Source organism: Sinohyriopsis cumingii, chromosome 14, assembly GCF_028554795.1.
Source record: "Sinohyriopsis cumingii isolate HCF-2022 chromosome 14, ASM2855479v2, whole genome shotgun sequence".
NCBI classification, from domain to species: domain Eukaryota; kingdom Metazoa; phylum Mollusca; class Bivalvia; order Unionida; family Unionidae; genus Sinohyriopsis; species Sinohyriopsis cumingii.
This window is the reverse complement of record NC_142974.1, coordinates 90,124,751-90,148,151: the sequence shown is the minus strand read 5'-3', so window position 1 is coordinate 90,148,151 and position 23,401 is coordinate 90,124,751. Positions and strand designations below refer to the sequence as shown.

Below are 23,401 nucleotides of genomic sequence, written 5' to 3'. Positions count from 1 at the left end.
TTGAAGACTTATCATTAGCTGTGGTAAAAACAACAAGAAAAAGAAAACAAAAAATGGATACCTGTATTACCTTTTAAACCACAGTTCGTACACTGCTTCTTGGAATCATGTCGTTTGTGGTAAAGATGAAATGCCTAATTGCAAACCTCGTGACTATCAAGCTTATGTCATCAACACGGACGACAATCATTTCCCAGGAATCCACTGGGTAGCCTTCTACTTTCCTAAAGAAGGTTGTGTGGAGTATTTTGATTTGTATGGATTGACACATTTGGAAGACGATATCATCGACTTTATGAGGAGAAATGCCCTGACAACACGATTCAATAATGTGAAATTACAAGGTACATATTCCAAGGTGTGTGGACAATAATGTGTGTATTGTCATCATCAACGCAGTCTTGGATATTCTTTAGAACATTTAGTGACTTATTTTGATCGTCACTCTTCTAGAAACGATGACAAAGTAGATCTATGGTTTTGTGACCATTATGGTTTTCTTTTGTCTTTAGATTGGAAACGTAGTGTAAATCAATTGTCCAATGACTTCCATCAATGGAAGTCTAGCTAAAGGTCACACTTTTGTCAACCTTGTCAAAAATAGTTTGTTATTTGAAAATGTTTGTTTGTTTGAAAAATTGTTAATTGTTGGTTGTTATTTATTTGAATAAAAATGTTGTGTTTTTGAAAAAACGTGTCTGTCGGTTGTTTTCAATTTTCACCATTATACATGCTCTTTGACTTCTCTCAATTTCTCACCCTAAAATCAAACTAACATAGTGTTCCGACCCACAAAAAGTCGTAGGTATATTTTCTATCGCGTCCGCACTTGAAGCATATAATACGGGGCAGTCTCCAGTCTGACAATCCATTGTTTGTCTCATCCTCCTATGAAGATGTGTTCAAGATTAGCCAAGCTGAGCGAAGCTTACGTGAATTTGCATCGTGTCAGGCAAAGCCTGATACTCAAACCTGAAGAGATAGAGAATGAAGAGATAGTGAATAGAGATAGAGTGACAAAGAATGTCATAATGTTGAAAGTGAACGAAGACCTGATAGAAGAGTTCTTCAGAGAGATAATCAAAAAGGAGAATGAAGAATGGACGAATAAGTACAGATTTCAGAAACAGAGAAAGCTACAGCAGCAACAGCAGCATCAATAACAGAAACCAGACAGAGGTTTTGTCGATAGAAGGGAAGACACGAAAGAGTTATCCTTCTCGTTCCGAAGAAGCAGGCCCTATCCTGTGGGAAAGCCTATTGCCAGACGAGGATGAAATCTTAGACGATAAAATATTGCCATTGGCCCGTCCACAAAAACAGTCCTTTTCAGGGCTACCTCAATACTCTAGAAAATTGATACTAGTTCAGCTCACAATTGTATGTTAGTAAGTTAAAAAATGTGCATATAATCACTTCATTTCTTTGTTTTATGTAAATAAAATAGAAGTGTGTCTATAAACACTTCATTTATGTGTTTCGTGTAAAAATAGAAGTGTGTCTATAAGCACTTCGTTTCCGTAGCTTGCCAAAAATAGCCTGTATGTGTTTGAATTTGTAGTTAGTGTTTGTAGGTAAAAAGTGGGTGTTTCTTATAGGTCCGTGCGTTCCATGTTTTTTGTTGTTGTAATAAAATGGGTCTTGTACGTTTTGGTGACATGGATGTTTTCCTTCAAGTCCGCGCTTCACAGATATAAAGCGAAAGCGTTCGTAAATATGCCTGCATCCCATTCGATAGCTGGACACCGAACAGTACACACATGGATTTTACCGCTCTTAAGAAGTGGCAGATCCAAAAAAGTTTGTTTTTTGCTTTGATGCTGCACAACCATCAAAAATTACCACAACCTTCTGCTACAACAACAACAAATATCTAGAGGATTTGCAGACCGCCCAGCAGTTTCGACCTGTAGACGAGGTCTAGCTTCCCGCCCCGCCGTTTCGACCAGCAGATGAGGTCTAGCTGCCCGCCTAGCAGAACCAAATAATACGTTCACACCATCTTGTATCACCAAAATTAAGTCAGGGATCCTAAGGTAATTAATTAATGGCATTAAACCTTCGGGTATATATCTATTTGTGCTGTTTAAAACTCTCTACTCTCCCTATTTTTGCTATTTTCTCATTTCTCATTCTACCAAACAAATCAATTTATTTACAATATTTACATTTTTCCAATTAAGCAGAAATAGTAGTATGCACATAGATAATTCTGACAACCCATGTAACTCAATACGTTAAATTACTCCCTCAGTTTGTCTAGAGTTACTAGATCCCACGTCAAAATGAATACCAACAGATACGCAGTTAGGAAAACGAACAATATATTAAACAAAATCAGCAAACTGAATAACTCAGTTGACATATTGGGCAGCATTAACAAATGCAGCATCACCGACTACACTCCCTGCTCCGACAAGACTGGAAGTGCTAAACCTCTCTCCAAACAAGAAAAATCCAATCAAGACTGGATATAATTATAGTAACATGGCAACCGTGACAGGATCGCCAAACAAAACAAGAGAGGGCGCGGCGCTCCATGATTTGTCGGGGCTGCCGGACTTGTCTGATTTGTTGCTGAATCTACCCATAAAACACTTGAGCCCAGAACGCCCCTCTCACGCAGTTGAACTTCCCATACTTACTCCCTACTCAACGACCAACCAACAATTGCCAGAATTATCACATTTATCATCACCTACCATCCCATCTCCAATCAATTACCCACCCAAATGTTTGTCTCCACTAGCACACTCACAACCCAACACCATTCTTCTAACCACAGATGTCAACAGGACAACCTGATGATAGATGCACCAAAACCCACCACCACCCGAAACAAGAGTAAGACCACAAAACCAGGTAAATTTGTTCAAACCCCACTACTGCCACAAGGCAAACACAAAATAGGATTGACCAATTCAAAAGAAACCCAAAGAACCCGAACCACCAAAAGGCAAAAAAGGTCTCACACTCCAGCCAAACCCCAGGTCCTTCCACGGAAACAACCATATCAGACCTAGCTGACTCAAATATGTACGACTCATTACCATCAGAAGAAGAATATTTCCACATATTTCACCAGAGAAGAGAAAAGCAAGATCACCAGACGAAATATTGAATTCCATAAAGGGGAAAACCCCAATGAACGGAATATCCAAGGCCAAAAATACAACTGAGACAACTAAAAAGACGACAATAATCAAAACAACCAAGCCCCCGATCGAACCAACAAAGGAAATAACCGAACCGCACGAACAACAGTAGGTAACACAAAGGAAAGGACTAAACAACCAATAAAAACGAACAACAAAACAACAATGGGAAACAAACTAGGAAAAAATCAATGCCATATTATTGATCTTACCTTATTCATTACCAGCAACAGTGCCAAAGAACTGAATATAAACACTACTAGTCTAGCTTCCATACTAACTAAACCCCATGCTGGAGCGTTTGAAATCATCCCACCAAGATCGACGTATGTCATAGTCAGATGTAGCACCTCAAGACAAGAGGCCAAATATATGGAGATCCAACAAAATAGGCCAAATCAAAGTGAGCATAACAAGGTATAAAGCATACTCCAAAAATACCTCAAGTAAAATACAACAGGACCAAACAATGAATAAGGAAAAGGAGGAAACATATATCGTCCAAAAACCAATTCCCAACAAACACGAACGATTGGACCCAAATCACATACAAAATAAAAAAGGACATTAAACTTCACCCAAAATTGAACCACCTAAGTAACAACGATATAGCCTTGGAACTAATAAACCAGGGAGCTGATATATCAAGTGCTTACAGGTTTAAGACTAGCCAAGGACAACCAACCAACATCGTCCTGCTAGATTTCCATCCAATTCCACCACGTCTTGTTTAATTTGATGGCCACTTATACCCATTACTGGAATACAACATCAAACCTCGTTTATGCAGTCATTGCAAATCATGGGGACACCAAGCCAACAGCTGAAAAAGGAAAGAAAGATGCGACACATGTGGCGGAAACCACAGCAGCAAATGTACATACCAAGGAAAATAATGTGCCAACTGCAACGGCCCCCACCACCCTATCTCCAAAGAATGTTAGTAGACCAGAAGAGAAGAGGAAATTATACAAGCAATGAAAGAGAAAAAGCTACCCTATGCAAATGCCAAATCAACTCACCTATCAAAACGCCCAGATCAGGGAGAGGAACAAAAATTACAAATACCTGCTATAACCGTGCCAAACCCCAAACAAAACCCCAAACCCGCCCCTACCCATGGCAGTCCTAATCCCAAAATCCAACTGACAACAGGAACCACCCTCTTGCCCTCTAGCACCAATAAAAAACAGGTGGATCCTAAAACCAAACAAATAATTAAGGATATTAATATTATCACCAAACCAACCAAATCAGATATATCGACCTTCGTACTGGAAGTTCGAAACGAATCAAAAACTGAAATTGAAGATCCACCACTACCAAGCAATGCAAATAGCAAGGGTGAAAGCAATGCAGGTTACACAAGTGCGCCCCTCCCCCCACATGAGGAATTCTCACGTGACACCATTTTCCACTACTTAAAGGACTTCTTGGTGGGGATCACTAATATCTCTCAAAATTGCCATATACCATGTATCCCATTCTTCAGACTATTATCTGATTTATTGGAAAAACATCTCCAAAACCAAACACTGATTTGACTCCATAATTTACTACTATAATTAATTATAACAACATAAATGGACACAACTAGGAAAAAAATACAGTAATCTGGCAATAAAATAGCCGGGCACTAAGCAATAATAAACCAGAACTAATGATTAAACTCCAACATTCAAAAATTAAACCTGATTTGATAGTCATACAAGAAACACTCATCCATCAAAAAACTAAAAATATACCAAAAACTCCGGGTTCTTCAGCCAGCAACTTCACGATGAGAGATAATGACCTAACAGGGGGTTGTTTGGCCATCTTTGTCAGTGATTCACTCCCAAATACATCATTTCAACAACACCCTGTAGCCACAAATGACCCCATTAATCCCACAGAATTTCACCACAGGATGGATCACTATCTGCAATTGATTTAACAATTTGCACACCCAGGTTAGTATATATATATATATATATATATATATATATATATATATATATATATATATATATATATATATATATATATATATATATATGGGAAGTAGATAGAGATACCACGTTGGGCAGCGACTATTTCCCCATTATCATTACTATCAATTTTACCAGTCTTGTTGCTACTTCCTCCAAAGTCTTCAAATGGAGACTGGACAAAGCCAATTGGCACACATTCAATTCCTTGCTCACCGGAGTGACTATAGCCATCCTACCGGACGACGACATCAACAAAAATAACGGAAAAATTATCGGAACGATCAGTGCAGCCGCCACTCGAAGTATCCCCACTACTGGAACCAAAAACACCGTTAATGCTAAACAACCAATCCCGTGGTGGAACAACGACCGAGAAAATATAATCAAGGAAAAAAAGAAAGTCCTCAACAAATTTCGCCATATTGGTCTCTCAACTGATTACACAAATTAAAAAAAAGTAAAACAAGTAAAGAATATCGTTAAAAGAGCAAAGGAAAAATCTTGGCAAAAATATTGCTCCGCCCTTGAAATTAACCAATGCAATTCAAAACAAGTTTGTAACTAAAAGCAATGCGAGAACGGCACCCCACAAGGAAGTGTCCTGAGTCCGACCCTATTCAACATCATGATAAACGATCTAGAACGTTCTATCGACCTCAGCAGAATCGATCTATCACTATTTGCTGACGATACTGGCCTATGGAAAGCGGGCAACCCACACAGCCAACAACTGCTAACAGAACTACACTATAGCCTAACCAACAGCGGCAAATGGGCCGATAAATGGGGGTTTTAAATTTTTAAAAGGAAAAACAACGGGAATTTTATTCTCCCCCCATAAAGGATGCAAAATAGAACCACCTATCCTATATATCCAAGGCGAACCAATCAAATTTGAAAGAGTATCAAAATTTTTAGATATGTATTACGATCAACATCTCACATGGAACCATCACATAACCGAGCTAATACGGAAATGTGGTGGAGACCTAAATATTTTGAAAAGCATCAAAGGCTCACAATGGGGTGCAGACCAAGATACGTTGGTAACACTTTACAGAGCCCTAATTAGATCAAAAATGGATTATGGATGCCAAATCTACGCATCGGCTAAACCAACATTGCTCAAAAGCCTTGATAGAATCCAATCAAAAGCATTACAAATATGCACAGGCACACTCCGAAACACCTCCAAAAAAGAGCTACAAATCCTTACAGGTGAAACACCTCTAACACTAAGGAGAAAAGAATTTATACTAAAATACGCCGCCAGAAACTCGATACAAAATCGAAATCATCCAACAAGAAACATCATCGACAAATGCAATATCCCATTTAGCCAGCGACTCGTCCCCCTCCCGGCATCTGGAAAAATGATCCACACATTATGCAAAGAACTACAACTCAACTACTCCTGTGCAGAACCAATACTATGTCCGGACCCTACCCCATGGTCAAGGAATAAACCAGTTATCAACACCATAGCAACAACATTCGGAACCAAAGAAGAATTTCCTTTAGAAATAAGATCAAAAATCCTCGCTATATTAGACAACTCCTACGCAGACTTTGTCAAAATATACACAGACGGGTCTAAATCAAATAACTCAGACAAAACTGCAGCAGCACTAACCATACCGGAATTGAATAATGAAATAGGATATCGACTCCTAGACAAATGTTCAATATACACAGCAGAATTCTGGGCCATACTCGAAGTAGCGAAAATAGCACACCAATAAAAATTCCAGAAAATACTAATTAATAGTAAGCGACTCACTTAGTGTACTCAAAACACTTGAAACATGCAACTCTAAGGGACGTGACAACTTCCTCAATGAAACCTACTTGATAATTAACATGGAAGGTTAAGGCCAAACGTTAGAATTCATGTGGGTTCCATCACATATTCACATCCCAGGCAACGAAAAGGCCAATCCAGCAGCAAAGAACTCCCTAAGCAAACTTGAGCTAACCCACATCGACTACAGCGCCCCTGAACTGTACAGCATGATAACCGAAAAAATTGCTTCCAAATGACAAACGCAATGGGATACATGCCTCAAAGGACGTACGCTGTACTCGACACACAAAACAGTGAGTCGCAACATCAAAGCACCGAAAACCGTGATCAAGCATCATCAACGGATCATTAACCGAATCAACACAGGAAAATCCTTACTTGCAAGCAGTATGGGGAAATATATCCTGGCTAATCCGGGATTGGGAGCAAAGTGCCCCAATTGCGTTGATGATGAAGGCCGAAGGCATATTTTCAACATATGCCCGAAATATGACGAACGAAGGGAAAAAAAATTGATAAATACTCTAAAGTCAATAATTTCGTCATATACCTGCCCCGAATTCCTCCACCAATCTAACCCAAACCCCAATCAAATAATTGATGATATGTTGATTTTCCTTAAGGAAATTGACAAAATCAGTAAGTTATAAGCTATACCTCCATACCTCCATACTTAGACCGACCGGACGGTTAGAATGAGCACATAACGAATTGATACTAAAATTAAAATTAGAAATATAATTAATTAAATAAATAAATATTATATACTCGTGCACGGCCGTTGGGCTGTACGCTACTGGGCACCACTCTTAGTGCGTCTGCGTGGGGAAGTGCGGGCAGGATTGGCATACGGTTTACAACCTAATCGGGGTAAGTACCGTCAGTGCGCGGGCCGCCGCGCCATGGGCCACCCAGATGTATAGCCCATCGGGCTGTGTAACGGGTAGCTGATTATTATGACTATGACGTACTACTAACACCTTTCTCTATTTTTCTACTCCTACTCAAAGCATGATGAATCACAATAAAAAGTACTAATTATAACTGGCCTACAACATTAAAAGTATAAGGTGGCTTAAATCCCAGCCATCAGGGCCCGCTGCACAATGCGGCAACAAATGGATCATAAATTAGTTAGAAAACTAAAATAACAACCCCAAATTATACCTGGCTAAAAACCCAAGCCATCAGGGCCAGCCACACAAGGTGGCAACTAAATATATAATTAGGAATTATGACCCAAAAATAGTGAACTATAAGGTCACTAAAAACCTAATTAAGCCCCCCGCACCAGGCAGAAACAATTACTGTTAGCATAGAAACACCAAATATCACTGACTTAAATAACTTCTCCCCTAAAATAGATTAGGAGATTCATCTTGCTATCTATATCTATATTCTTCCTACAAACAGCACAAAATCATTTTACAAACTATAAATACGGCAAACGACGCCTTTACTATTCGAAAAATGGGGACAAAAATAGATACCGGATGTAGGGTGCGACCCTATGCTGAGCCTGATCCTCCTTTACCACCTCCGGACGTGTACTAACTAGGTGAATGCGTGTGGACCAATCCCACCCACCTTTAGTCCCATGAGACATAAGTGTCTCGAAATCAGACCAATCTAATAGCACTTTATAAGTGCATTAATGCGCTGGGGGAAGTGGCACCATACCTTCCCCTTCGAAACAATCCAATATTCCCAAATGGAAATAAATCAGTCGTGCGTGCCCGAAAGGGCGACATACGACTATAATTAAATTAAGTAAGTAAGTGGTCGTCAGTCTGGCTACCCACATTCATTCATTCACCAGATTCAGGCAGTGGACACCGAATAAGCAGGTCCTGCTTATCAGGAGCTGGGCAGTGCAGGCGGTAAAAGAAAACGTGCACTTAGGAACACAGAACAAAGAATGTGTCCAGAAGCACAGAACAAAGAACAAAGATCAAGAATAATTAAAATGTTCTACTCGCTGCTAAAACCTTGCATCAACAAGCTGCTGATAAGATAAGAATCTACTAAAAACAGACACAGAGAAGACGGGGGAAGCAGTCAACACGAGGTAGCCCACTAAATGTAGGGCGGCCAGTGGAAAGACAAGTACCACCAGAACCATGTTTGTAAAAAGGTGGAGACAAAATTAGCTGTTCAGAGAAAGAAGTGGAACCATAGAAGTTTAATTGGAAGGCGTACACTAGGTGGTCTGCTAAGAAAGGGAGGCATAATTCCAGTGATGGCACCATCAAAACAAGCTGTGCTACCCTCTTAACGGAGTAGCTAACCAATTTTCCGGCACCTTTAATAACAGTCATAGAGAAGAACACAGAACCAAAGATTGCTAAAATGCATTGCATTAATGTATTTGGTTCTCAATTTGGCTCGAGAATCCTTTTAGACAAAATCTCTATCTAATAACCAAATTTGATCCATTCGGCGACCGTCATTAAAATGACATCTATTCTTTTGCAATGCGTGATGCAAAATGCACATAAGCCAATTTGACTTAACTGATTCGTATTTAATATTAAAACATATGTACACTCAGTACACAGTATTCCAAATGAGTCATATTTGAAATTCTACAACTTATTATATTTGATCAATTGCATAGGTGGCTTAAACATTATTGGGCTTTTTTTAATTGTATACTACTACAACTGGACTTGACTTGAAATGATAATACGTCATGGAGTTTTGGGGCTGCTAGTGTGCTGTGCTTGGTGTATGGAGCTACAAAACTAAAACGGATTGAAAATCGGAAAACTTGGCTCACACATTCACGCGGGATAACTAGGGTTGTAAACCCAAACCTGATTGGCCGTTGAATCCTTGTGTGATTCTCTAACTTACTAAGAACTAAAACGGATCGAACATTGAAAAACTTGGTTTGTACCTCTACGCGGGAGAACCAGGTTTGTAAAACCTAATCTGATTGGCAGTTGAATCTTTGGTTATTTTCCAACTTGCTGAAAACTAAATCGGATCGAAAATTGAAAAACTGGGCTTTACTTTTGCGCAGGAGAACCAGGTTTGTAAACCCAAGTCTGATTGGTAGTTGAAACCTTTGGCTGATTTCTTAACTTGCTCAAACTAAACAGATTGAAAATTGAAAAAACTTGGCTGACACTTTAGGCGGGACAACCAGGTTTGTAAACCCGAATCTGATTGGTGGTTAAATCCTTTGGTTGACTTTGTAAACTTTGTGATACATTCAGGGTTAACTATGGAATACTAATTGAACTATTAAACGCTCTTATTAGTTGGCGGATTGAAATTATTGTTTGGGTTTGTGCACCTTTTCCTGGATGCCTTTCCTATTTTGCCACTTCCAGATATTAATTAAATAGTGCGACAATCGCACATAAACGCGGGATTGTAGTGGCTCTATTCCTACAAACCAGATTAATTAAATATCCTGGCCATCAGGAATTATCAAGTCGCAAAAGCACTTAGTTTGCGTAGGCGACTATAATTTATTACATTTATTTTTCATTCTGGCTACCCAGCGTTGGCTAGTCAACACCTTTGGAAAATGAATGTGTTCAACAACTTGAAAGACAGTTAGTACTGGGTGGTAGATACAGCCTATGTAGTGGAAAGGCTTGAACATGAATGGAAGTATAGAGTTACCAAAGGCTTTGTGACAAGTCAAGTGACCAGCCTGAACGTAGCCAGGGATCTAGTGAAAGGCATGGTAGAGTAGGAAGTAGAAAAGTTAAGAGGTTTCATTCAGCCTAAGTATGTGAGAGTGGGAACATTGAAGCAGTCCCTTGATAATGTGATCAAAGTGATGTGCTTTTTACAAGAATATTGAATTTCTCAGAGTATTCTTTTGTAAAGTGAGGACTAAATCAATTAAAGAAAGAAGAAAACATTATGAGAAAGGTGCTGGAAGAAGAGGTAAGAAAGATTAAAAAGAACTGCGATAAAGAGAGAATGGACACAGAACACAGAAAGATAAAGAGTACTTTGAAAAAATGAATGAAAACTGGATAAAGGGGCAGGAAAAAGTTAGATTGATGGGAAATCCTGACTGGATACCAGACGATGAAAAGAAGAAGAAAGGAATCATTGAGAAAGTAAGGAGATGGTGGAAGAAGTGGAGAAAATAGAAGAAAAAGAACCCAAAGTCACTTTTCAGTGCCACTCATATGCCTCGAAAATATTAGTTTTCTTGCCTAAATTTTGTTAGTCTATTTTACAGTTAACATATGATAGATTAATGTTCATCAATCTACGTCTGAATGTTGTATGTGTTATATATGTATATGTCCCGCCAAGCGTTCTAGGTTTCTTTCTCTCGCTGTTTGGTCCAATTGAGATCAGCTCCTTGCTACATTGTTAGCAATCTTCAGTACCATGACGTCACCTCACCTGTTCCATTCATATTCTCCCTATACAATTCCAACTTTTTTCCCGTATATAGCCCCATCCTTTTGTCAGTAAAAATCTTGTCCGTATACAGCCCCACGACCTTTTTGACTGGATTTTCCACTGTCCGTATACAGCCCCATTTTACTACCTGTGTAGATGAGGTACGTAAACAATATATTTTCTATGATATACTTATGCATAGAACTTAATAGGGTAGTATTAATGTGTCCAGCTGGTACATTGCACGCTTTTTTGTATGTTGCGGGATATGTTACTTCCTCTATAAATGTAAGTCAGACACCAGTCCTAAAAGCGAGGTCTCTTTTAAATTCATTTCGCCGTTATCATATAACGTCATAACATACGGGCACCGAAGGGTCATCCGCCATTTTGTGGGTCAGTGAGTTTCATTCGCGTGAGTGTTTATCACCTGAATAAAATCTGCAATCGCACAATGGTTAATACATGCTGGGTTAAAGGTTGTTCAAACCGTGCAGACGATTCCGTGAAACGTGGTTTTTACACTATACCTGTTATCAGGAAATTTGAAGGAGAGCAAACGAAAACATTAAGTGAAGAGCGACGACGGACATGGTTGGCCAACATCAACAGAAAGGACCTGCCATCGAAGCATTCAAAAATCTGCTCAGACCACTTTATTCAAGGTATTTTCATTGAATGTTGTATAGATTGCTATCATTATTATTATTAATAGTATACCGGATATTTCTTACAGTGAATAACACAGAAACGTAGAAATTTGTGGCTGGTTTCGCTTTGTTTTAAATCTTAAAGTGCATGTGAACTACAGTTCTTACCATTGTTTTTCTAAGGAAACTTATGTTGATATTTCAAATATGTATTCACGATTCTAACTAGATCTTAACAATGCCATATATTATGTATCTAGTCACTTTGAATTATTTACTAAGTTTTGTTTCATTTTTTTTTTCAGAAAAACCTGCAGACTTGTATAGTCGATCACATCCCGATTGGGCTCCCACCCTTAAACTTGGTGACTTATCTGGACCTTTGAAATCCAGGAAGAAAATGAAAACAGTGGAAAGGTACAAACTGATCAGTCATTAGCATGTCAAAGTAGTTTCCCTTATATATTGTATCATTTCCTCAGTTCGACAAATGTTACTCAGTTTAATACAGATAATTATATTCATAACCAAATAAGAAAATTATCAGGATAGAGACCACGCTGTAATTTCATATTTATTTAATAAGGTTTTACTTTTCTAATAGCAATTACGTTGTTAATATTTAAGATACCATATTACTCCATTTGTAAAACAAACTATCATGTGCTTTTCCTACGAAATGTGTAAAAAAAAAGTTCATATGTTGTATAATCAGTGGTGTGGTGCTATATAGAGAAGGGAACGCCATTCCCACAGCACTACACCCCTGGTTGTACTCTCATATATTCTATTTGATAGAGCTTCCTGCTAAAGTATTTTAGCTAAAGTGTTTCTGGATTTGCAGCATTTTTCTGAAACATCTTTTGCCCAGGAAGGGGATGAATCTGCTGATCACAGGGGCAACTCTGTTTGTTCTTTACAATCAATAGAAAGATGGAACCAGATCAAGAACTAACACCAAAGACTAACTCCATTAGCCAGAGTGTAGTTGACAGTGAAATTCAACACCTGATTACTGAAAATGCACTGCTTAAAGATAAATTAAGCGGCTACAAAATTAATCAGGAATCATTTTGTGATAATGAAGATAAAGTTAAGTATTACACTGGAATACCGAGCTACATGACCCTAATGACCCTGACTGAATTTATTGCTCCATACATTCAAACCAGTAGAGGACTAGAAGTTGGGAAGTTTGAAAAAATCATAATGACACTAATGAGACTTAAGATCAACCTCCCCATGCAAGATATTGCATATAGATTTCAGATATCAACATCAACCGTGTCAAGGACATTTTTAAATGTTATTCATGTTTTATATATTAGATTAAAGCCTCTTTTGTTTTGGCCCGAGAGGGAGGAGCTTCAGCTTACCATGCCCATGGAATTTAGGCAAGATTTTGATGGAAAAGTGGCCGTCATTATTGACTGTTTTGAAATATTTATACAGAGACCTTAAAGCCTAATGGCACGAGCTCAGACTTGGTCATCATACAAGCACAACAACACCATAAAATTTCTTATTGGCATTACACCTCAGGGATCTATTTCTTTTCTTCCCAGAGCATGGGGAGGTAGGGCAAGTGACAAATACATAACTGAAAACTGGATTTTTATCAGATTTATTGCCTGGAGATATTGTGTTAGCAGACAGTGGATTTAATATTTCAGACAGTATTGGAATGTGCTGTGCTAAAGTTATTACCCCTAGTTTTACTAAGGGGAAATCACAATTGTCTCCTATTGATGTAGAAAATAGTAGACAAATTGCACACTTGCGAATTCATGTGGAACCTGAAATCGGTCTAGTGCGAAATAAGTATACCATACCTCAAGGAAAGCTCCCGATTGATTTCCTCATGAATGAGAAAGGAGAAATTCCAGTTGTTGACAAAATTGTTAGTGTTGCATGTTGTCTTATAAATATGTGCGAGTCTGTTGTTCCATTTGACTACTAAGGATTTGTGAAATAATCATAGATTTATTACATATATATGACATTTAGTCTTTATTTTTGTACGTCTCATAACTTTGCATACAAAATATTCTTACATATATATGTCACCATTAAATATTTGTCAATTACAAATCATTATCTTGTGTTCTTAATTCTAAACTTTAGTTTAGTTCTACTGGTTATGGATGAGAAGATGTTATGAGTAGTCTGTCCATCTGTTACCATTAGTCGGTTTACGCCACTCATTCTAAACAAGCTGGGGGATTGTCATTGAATGTAAGGCACACATTCATCCCATGGAGTGATTGGTCCAAATGAAATGGTGCTTCTCAGACAGCCAAGATAGTTGCCACTGTAGCCGTCATAAAAATCTTGTTATTACTACTCTGCATAGATGGTCATAATAAGGTGTGCTATAGAATAAGCAAGATATATAGAATACAGACAGAATAAAAAACACATTTGTACAGGGGAATGATTTATTCACTTTTAATTAATATATAAGCATGCATGAAAATAAAAAGTGCCAGATAACACTAAACACTCACCACAATATCTAGCCCCACCCCCCATGCCACAGTCATACTGTACAACGACCACAATGCGCTTGTATCCTGTTTTTTACATGCAAATGTCCTGAGAATGGCCTTCTAACACTTTTTCGGCCTTTTTGCCTATCTGCCATACACTGGACAAAATTCTGGACAATAGTATGATCCTTTTGGTGCATTAGTCATATTAATGCACTTAAAGTGAAGCCATTACAGTCTTCAGTTTTCATTGTCACAACCAACAACATTATCAAATGTTTCATCATAGGGGACTTGACATAAACAAATGAGGTCAGTGTTATTTCCTGACACAGTCTGTCTATCATTGTTGGTGAGAGAGGGTTGCAACACAGATGCATGCAGCTTCCTTTCCATTTGTGCAATAGGTTCAATGTTTGCGGACTGTGGTCTAGTGAATAATTTCCCTGTCAGTTCAGGCAGAATAACATGAATGAAGAATGATGCTGACTTTGCTTCTATATCTTGCCATAGCTTGGGGTTTGGCAGAATCCTTTCCACATATATGTCCTTCTCTGTCCAGATTACAAAGTCACAAAACTTCTTTTTACTTAGAAAGATTTGTGTTTGCACCTGCTAATAATACTGATGGCATGTTTTTAATAGTTTGTCTTTGTCCAGGTATGAAATACTTTCATTTTTAATCTCGGTATCTCTCACACAATATGGACACTTCACTTCCACTGTTCCCTCTCCACAACAATTACATGAAACAAGAGCATCGGGAGATGCTCCAATAGGGGAAATTCAGGGTTGATTATGAGACCACATTCATCAACTATGAGATTGTCATGGAGAAGCCCTATTTTTCTCCTGTATGCATTCACTGCATCTTTTTCATGCTGGCATCCCCACCTTGTTGCCTTATTAGAAAACTTCACTGGGTAGCATATGTCTCTTATTGTGGAAATCGATGGCTTATCAATGGAAGATGTGCACACAGCTTTCATTCTTGATGCTGTTATTCTTCCCGTCCTTAACCGGTGCCAATCTTTACACTCAGCTTGTCCACGAGTCAGCCTCTCTGCATGTTTTGCCTGTTCTGCAGTAACATTAATGTCACGGAACAGATTTTCACAGTATTTTACAAGCTCATGTTTAGACATTAGAGTACATTTGTCATCTCTGAGTTCACAGAGAGGCTTGGGAAGATCATTTGATATTATTGTTGGAATAAAGTGTTTTGCATACTTAGGCATGATTGAAAGCACCACAGGTTTGGTTTTTGTTAAAAATAACTTTGATGTGAAGTCATCGAATTCAGCATCTGTTGGTGCAGGAACATGTGGGAGAGTTGGTTTCGGTTTCTTTTCCTTGTTATGGGTGGTTCCACAGATGGCATTTTCCAGGTTCCTTTTCTTAATTTCAGCTGACGTGAAATCAATTTGAGAAATGTCCGCATAGTCAACTTTGTCAATGCTTTGATGGTAGTAACCAGTAGGCTTTCTCCTAAGTAACTGTCTTTGCATTTTCTATGCGCACAGTTGTCTCAATGTAAAAAAGAAATGCACCAATATAACTGCATGCCTCCCCAAGGCCAGCCATACAATCACAATGGGCTGCCTCAACAATTCCTGTTTTTACTGCAATTATCCATGGCTTTAATGCTGTGTCATTCATACGCTGTGAGTGTCGTACCTAAAAATGCAGAGAGACTTCCAGTTAGTTCTTCGGTTATTTTGAGCATTTTTAAATTAAATATGTGCATATGTAAACTTTTGCAATATCTGCATAAGAAAACGAATATACGTTTGTTTACGGTCTCCCCTCCATCCCTGGTTTTCGTTGCCAACCCTAGCACCACCACCCTACCATGGTTTATAAAAATACCATTAAATTTATCAGATATACAAGGATGACAACAATATTGTGTCGGTGGTATAATGAAATTTAATACTTCATAAATTAACCCCAAACAATATATACCGGTATTTCTCTAACTACTTTTGTAATGCTCTATACGAAATGGTATGAAGTAACAAATGTATTGAACTCACCTTGTTGCTCACTTCAACGGCAAGGACGTCTTTGACCCAACCATTGACAAACTGGTTGTAAGCTTCAAGTGATTTGTAAGCTTTCAAATCATCTAACGTGTAAGCACTTTTCGTGTTTACCAAATAATTTAAAATGTCAATATAGGTTATCTCCGGAAGGCACTGGACGTTAGTCGTCATTTTTCTTTTGTCCATTTCATACGGATCAATTCCACCGATTAAGCTTAGCCTTGACTCGTATCTTTCCGGCACTAGTTTTTCCAGTCCATCTTTGTACTTCATCTTGACTGACTTTGAAGCCATTTATACTTATGAATTGATTCCTTGAAAATTAAGTCAGGTTTCGTCGTTACGCTTGGCAGCAAGTATTCAACACAATGAGCTTGACCCACAAAATGGCGACCGGAAACTGCTTACGCTCACAGGTGAACGTAGTGGGAACTATGTATCAATGTTGCAAATTTAGATTTTATTATTACTATAAAAAGATATGATGTAAATTTTATAACATTAAATGTAAATCCATGGCAATGATATGATTACAGTAAATTAGTGTTCTGTGCATTCTTATATTGTCTAAAATTAATTTTAAAAATGAAATAAAATCAACATTCTTGATGACAACATATTGCCAAAGGGTTCCGCAGTAGCTTAGTTGTTAGAGCGTCGGGCTCCAATGGTAGTGGGTTCGACACCCGACCAGGCTATCTTGGGCCTCTGTGTCTTTAGTTCCCATTTACTCAGAACGATATGAACAAAATCGTGTTAAAAGTGGCATTAAAACCAACAACACAAACAAGCCGTTACTCTTACAAGCTGTCAAAAGATATATGATAACCCGGAATGGTTCCAGCCTCACTTAAAAATTAATATATCATCTTGCCTCTGATGACTTTTTTATCTTAGTGCAGAGCCACTCTGGTATTGACAGACAAAGCACACATACCAGTCAGGTAGGTATGATAAACCACACACACCTATCAGGTAGTTATGATAAACCACACATACTAATCAGGTATGTATGATAAACCACACATACCTATCATGTATGTATGATAAACCACACATACTTTTCAGGTAGGTCTGATAAACCACACACACCTATCAGGTAGGTATGATAAATCACACACGCCTATCAGGTAGGTGTGATAAACCACGCATACCTTTCAGGTATGTCTGATAAACCACGCATACCTATCAAGTATGTATGATAAACCACACATACCTTTCAGGTAGGTATGATAAACCAAACACACGTATTAAGTATGTATGATAAACCACAAATACAAATCAGGTAGGTATGATAAACCACATACACCTATCAAGTATGTATGATAAACCACATTTAACTATCAGGTAGGTATGATAAACCACAAATACCTGTTAGGTAGGTCTGATAAACCACAAATACCTGTAAGGTAAGTATGTATATACCAAACTGTTAGTTGATGATTTTTACGGTAGACTAATTTTTGGTGCGAAAAGAATAGACTCAGCGTATTCTCATTCCATTTTGCATGATGAGAATACATGTCACATTGCTGGCTTTCATCCATAAAGCTACTATCGATTGACGGTGGCAACTATTGTTATGCGACAGCAAACATATTTGTGGGGCATATATTGATTTATTTGTTTGGATGAACTCCGATACCTGCAATCAGGATACACCCAGTCGAGATTCCAGTAGCATAAAGAACTTACAGCATCTGATAATATCCAGAGTGTTTTGTTTCCTCCACTAGCACTGTCTATGTGTGTGTATCAACATAGTGATTCTGTTGTGTTATTCTCCCGGTTATAAGCTGGGTGGCAGTGGTAGTAGATCAGATCAGATCTACAACAGTTCCGACCAGATATTAAGGTGGGTTTTTTCCTTCTCTCACGTTATTCTAGCAGTAAGCAACGATAAAACGACTATCGGCATTATACCAATTTTATATGAAGATTTGCTTTTGTTCTTCTCTTTTCTTCCTTTGTTCTTTATTTCTTTTTTCAAAGATGCACGCATGCACACTTAAATTACACACTTCTATTTATTAAATTAAAAGACTTTGTCCCATTTCATAATATGACCCAGGTGCAAATGTTGTCCTACCAAGGAGGAAAGTTCTTGTATTGTTGATGTGCTTGCAAAATTAAATCCGGTATTGGGTACTTCTGGAAATCACGAAATATACATTATATAAATAGTAATATAGATACTGACGACAATCTCCACTCAGTAAAACTTAATAGATAACTGCTTTACAGCATTGAATAGCATCGCTATTGGCGGATCTTGGGTTGAACCTTTGCGTTCATTACGTACTCTGCTACTTATTGTTGTCTTTGACTTTGGGCTTAAAATCAACATTCGAAACGACTCATTTGATGTTGGTCATTATTTGCCATTGGATTCGATTTTATCTGTTGTTTTTGACAGCATTTTAAAAATATTATTGGAGATATCATCCTGAGGAAATGGAAGCTAGGTCGCTTTCCCAAAGACACACCTAGGTAACTGACCAGGGCTTGTATGAGCGGGTGTCGAATCCGCAATCATTGGATTACGAGTCCAACATTCTAGCAACTGAGCTATCGCGGCTTCCTTATTTGCCACTGAAATATATTAGGTCCACAATTAATTCATAACCTCATTTCTGACGCGACAAATCATCGCTTTGTTCCTATCCAACACCAATGCATATGACGGATTTCAGTATGGAATTGGCAAAGCCTAAAATACAGTTGTAGCTTACAATAAACGGAAGACAAAAATTGTCTTTAGGTACAACCATGGGTACGTACTTAGAGGAAGTACATTGTCAGTTCTAAAGAAGAGTGTATATCATTTAGTGAATATACTTTAAACTTTTCACTGTAGGAATATGAATTATTCTCTAAGCTTAAATTTATAGGTGCACTTATGAACATTTTAACTGTGGTCTGAAATTGTAAATTTTTATCTGGTGATAATTTTATTACCTCCCGTACCCACACCACACCCTAACCAATCTGGTAATGTAAAGAAAACATGGATCCTTATGGCCAGGAATTGGCAAGTGGTTAAAAACAGACAATAATTCAATTAACCAAGAATTTATTTTAGAGATAGAATTATATATATATATATATATATATATATATATATATATATATATATATATATATATATATATATACGGCATTCTATAATTTAACAGATATGTTAAACATTTTTCACAAAATGGGTTAAGACAAGACGAGAAATACGTGGGCATATAAGATTAATCACGAGCAAAAGTGTTGATATGTACTTTTCTTTTCTTGTTCATCCAATTTGGATTAATTCAAGACTATATTTCAAGGATCTGAGTATATATTTTAATGAGTCTGTCAGTGTTTATATTTCTGGAGAGTTTAGGATTTCTCAACATTACTATACATAATTTTATTAGCCAAATAAGCAAAACGAACCGAACACGCGGGAAAGAAACAGGATTAAGCAAAACGAAACCGGAGAGAATATGTCATACACTGAAACCAAGTATAGTGTGATGTTCTGATAAGTTTTGGATTCAACTTTTTATTTATAACAAGTTAAATTTGCTAATATTATTTTACTTTGCATGTTTCTTTTCTTTTTTTACAATATCATGCCACACTTATCATTTAAGGGCAATGAGGAAAATTAAAATTTATTCCCTTCAGCTCGTCATCATTTTGCTCATAGAAAGGTTATGAAATTTTTATAATGAAAAAGAAAAGAAATTGCCATGTCAATTCATAAAGTCCATCATCTTCAAGCTCACAACAGTTATATCGCGATTCAACATAAACTATTAGTGTGATTATTTTCAGCTAGACCTGAGCCTACTTCACCGAAAGTTGATGAGGTTTTAATGTTCGAAAACAGTGTGCCAAGGCAACTAAGACCTCTGCATCCCTTTTGGGCTTTGGGATGTAGAATAGGGCCTGTTGGTCCTCCCACATATCGCATGATGCAAATAGAAGCTGCGGTGACGCAATAGTTAGCCTACCACGGAAATTGGCTTCAGTTGGATCAGCAGTATAACTAACTCATATTGCTGCGCTGTAAAACACCAACCAGATCAAACCAGTCCTGTGTGAGAGGTTCTTGAGTTGACTATAATCATTACGTACAACGACCCAAGAATCAATTTCCTTTTTTCTGGCAAGTCTTTTGAGAGGCTTGTCAGCGTGTATTTGGTATGTCATCCAGTAACAAACGACTAACTGGCGATACGTTATCACGAAATTAGTTAAAACGCTTAATGGAATGGAAAATCATTATGTGGCTAACTAACGATACGTTATCACGAAATTAATTAAAACGCTTAATGGAATGGAAAAGCATTATATGGCTGTATTAAAGTCTGCAAGAAACATTTTAGCATAACGGAGAAATCGTAGTACCAATAAGTACTTTCCTTGTGGGAAAGTATTGACTCGTTCTGAAAAAAAGGAATCACATTTTGACATTTTCTATCGTAACTAAGTTACAGAAGCAAAGGAAACCCTCCGATATAAAATCTATTTGTATGATGAATAAACATCCTGTTTAATGTTGGCAGTTATTGTGATGCTGAGAAAATTATCACATAATCGGTACAGTTTTCCTAAAGTATGTGCTGTTTCACATTTTTATGTGACATCTTGAGAAGTAATCCTTTTCATGATTCTAATTGGTCCAAAATAAGCACATGAAATTTTTATGCAGAATTCTGTTTACTGATTGGCTGAGATCGTGGAAAAACTTTTTAACCCCGCCATCTGGAACATTTTTGTTTTCCCTATGAACATTTTGGCAGCCATTTTTTGACGCGAGTCACGAATGGGAATTGCGGAAAATGGTCTCGTCTGTCTGAATATGACCAGTTTACCCCTACAGAGGATCGCTAACATATCATCAAATGAAAAATGATGTAAAACACCAATACAAGAAAGGAACAAGTAAATATGAAACCGTCACCAGTAAATAATAAAACTGGGCATATGAAATACATGATAAGGCGACTAGAAAAAAAGAGAATGTCCTAATATGGCAATAATTACAAGATTGTGCATATGAATGGTAATAATTACAAAAATGTCCATATGTATGGTAATAATTACAATCATGTGCATATGCATGGTAATAATTACAACAATGTGCATATGAATGGTAATAATTACAACAATGTGCATATGAATTGTAATAATTACAACAATGTGCATATGCATGGTAATAATTACAACAAATGTTGTTGTTATTTTTTGGCCACTATCGCTTAACCGGCTTCAAGCAGCTGTTCCATTTTTTTAGTGCCGTTTTCATGATATTTGGGCTTGTTGCCTGTTTTCATCTACGTTATTGTGTTCATTATGTATTGACTGTTAAATTCGTATGTGTTTCTTCATCTCCTTGTTTTGGAAATGAGAACAATTTGACTTTTTCTCAACTGTCTTGCTCCACTGTTTTTGAACAAACCGCCATCACGTGATACTCGCCAGTCAACCCGTTTATGCTACGATGAACCCTCATTAATTGCTTTAAATGATCACCCTTTGGCTTTCCACACTACATTGTGCTCTAGACTAAACGAACTGGGACTGCATTCATCATTACCTAAATATAAACAGAAGCGGAAAAAGAAACGTTGTTTCAAAGCTGGCCGGCGTAGAACAGGAAGAAGAATTCCAGTTATCTCCCTTACTTCAGCTCAACAATTTAAACAAAAATCGACCGTTAATTTAGATAACCTAATTCAAATCCCTATTAATTCGTCAACCTTTGTGTCAACTATCCAGGAGATATCTCTGCGTGTTGCATTATTCAATGTCCAGTCAGTAGGACCACCGGAAAAAAGCACAGAAATAGTTAATTTTATTAACGACCAAAATATTGACGTATTTTTCATGACAGAAACATGGCTAAAAACATCAGGCGATGAGCCCAAGTGTGCAGATCTAACACCCACTGGTTACTCCAACAAGTCATTCCCCCGTAATTCTCGCGGAGGTGGAATTGATGTCATCACAAAGAACTCAATGATAAAACGTCTTAACCACACCACAACATTCAATTTTGACCACACATCGTTTGAACTAGTCCAAACAACACTCACACTGGAGCAAAGGTCAGTCCATTTTTTCCGCCTATACCGCCCTCCTCCTAGTAGAAAAAACAAGCTGGCTGACTCTCTATTTTTGGAGCAGTTTCCGAATCTCCTGGACTATGGAAATTCGATAGGTGGCAACCTGGTTATTCTTGGAAATTTCAACTTTCACTTTGACTGTCCCGGAAACCCAAATATATCAAAACTCATAGATTCCATTAATGTTTTTAACCTCAAATAGTCAGTTAACCAACCCACCCATAAACATGGCCACATTTTAGACTGGATTCTTCATAGACCTGATGATAACATTCTACGGTCCTCCCTGGTATTTCATGACCTTGCATCAGATCACCTCTGCATTATATGCCATCTTGACGTATCAGTCCCTAACCCTCCACCTGTATCTGCTACATAGAGAAACCTCCATATGATAAATAGAACCAAACTAATGCAGGACATCCAAGCTAACTCAACAACTTGCTTATCTCCTACTGCAGAACAACTCTATAACTGCCTGCGTCCATTGCTTGACAAACATGCACCAGCTACCAAGTGCAGAGTATCAATTCAAAAATTTTCTCCATGGTATAGCAGTGTTAGGGACCAGCTTCGCACTGCTAAAAGAGACCTCCGTAAAGATGATAGGCTTTGGCTTTCCACAAGACTCGCTATTCATAAGCAAATCTATGAAGCCGCTAAGAAGAATGTCACAAATATAGTCCATGTAGCGAAATCAGCCTACTACACTACTAAGATCATGGAAAGTTCCAGCTGCAAAGAGCTCTTTGAGATTACTAACAAGCTAATGTCAAGGAACAAATCTACACCACT

At 37.8% G+C, this 23,401-nt stretch overlaps 1 protein-coding gene and 2 pseudogenes across 3 annotated transcripts in view; 2 read left to right on the top strand and 1 right to left on the bottom strand.

The window, feature by feature from the left end:
• Positions 1-11,414: 11,414 nt before the first annotated feature.
• LOC149784348 (uncharacterized) overlaps positions 11,415-23,401 on the top strand; it is a 64,537-nt gene continuing 52,550 nt past the window's right edge. Inside the window, exon 1 of one of the 2 annotated variants that reach the window (XM_089932397.1) lies at positions 11,415-11,473. The gene's annotated coding sequence lies outside the window, so the exon portion shown is untranslated. Of the gene's footprint in view, positions 11,474-18,200; positions 18,352-23,401 lie in introns of those variants that run through there. The other variant, XM_089932395.1, reaches the window with a different exon arrangement.
• Positions 11,680-14,053, top strand: LOC149784350 (uncharacterized; annotated as a pseudogene). The gene is made up of 4 exons (XR_016413982.1): positions 11,680-11,977; positions 12,268-12,379; positions 12,807-12,848; positions 12,883-14,053. The product of XR_016413982.1 is annotated as an uncharacterized LOC149784350 (transcript).
• LOC149784349 (uncharacterized) lies at positions 14,692-16,114 on the bottom strand (annotated as a pseudogene).